We start from the raw sequence: 549 nt of genomic DNA, 5'->3' as shown, positions 1-549 counted from the left end.
ATACTTTTGTTTCGGTTGTTCCTCACTCCGTCTTAAGAGAACACTGGATTTAAATACCAATAGATTGGTCTACAGCCATGCTTCCCCGAACAAGCCCATTCCCGTCTGATCTCGGAAGCTAAGCAAGGTCCAGCCTGGTTAGTACTTGGATGGGAGACCACCCAGGAAGACCAGGTGCTGTAGGCATAAAAATTAAAAAAAATAAAGGATTGTAAGCTGACGAGGTAGGTCCTTGCAATCTGTGAGGTCAACCAAGGGTTGCCTTGACTAAAAAAAAAAAATGAAAATCCTCTATATACTGACCATGTACTGGGCACTGCCCTAGACGTTTCACATGGATTATTTCATTCAATCTTCCGAACAGCCTCACAGACATGACTATTACCTCCATTTTATAGATGGTAAAGCAGCGATTTAGAGGGGTTAAGGTCACCCAACTAATAAGTGGAAGAGCCAGAACTCAAACCCAGGTCTTTCTGCTTCTAGAACCCCATCTGTGAAGCACCACTCAGATTTTTAGCATGTAGTTACAGGACAAAAGTGAGGCTA

General features: G+C 43.2%; 1 pseudogene; it reads left to right on the top strand.

The window, feature by feature from the left end:
* The first annotated feature begins 67 nt into the window (after positions 1-67).
* Positions 68-186, top strand: LOC112476695 (annotated as a pseudogene).
* The last annotated feature ends 363 nt before the right edge of the window (positions 187-549 follow it).

The sequence above is a fragment of the Pteropus alecto genome, unplaced genomic scaffold (assembly GCF_000325575.1).
Source record: "Pteropus alecto unplaced genomic scaffold, ASM32557v1 scaffold71, whole genome shotgun sequence".
NCBI classification, from domain to species: domain Eukaryota; kingdom Metazoa; phylum Chordata; class Mammalia; order Chiroptera; family Pteropodidae; genus Pteropus; species Pteropus alecto.
Note: the sequence above shows the minus strand (reverse complement) of the source record. Positions and strands in the feature narration are given on the sequence as shown.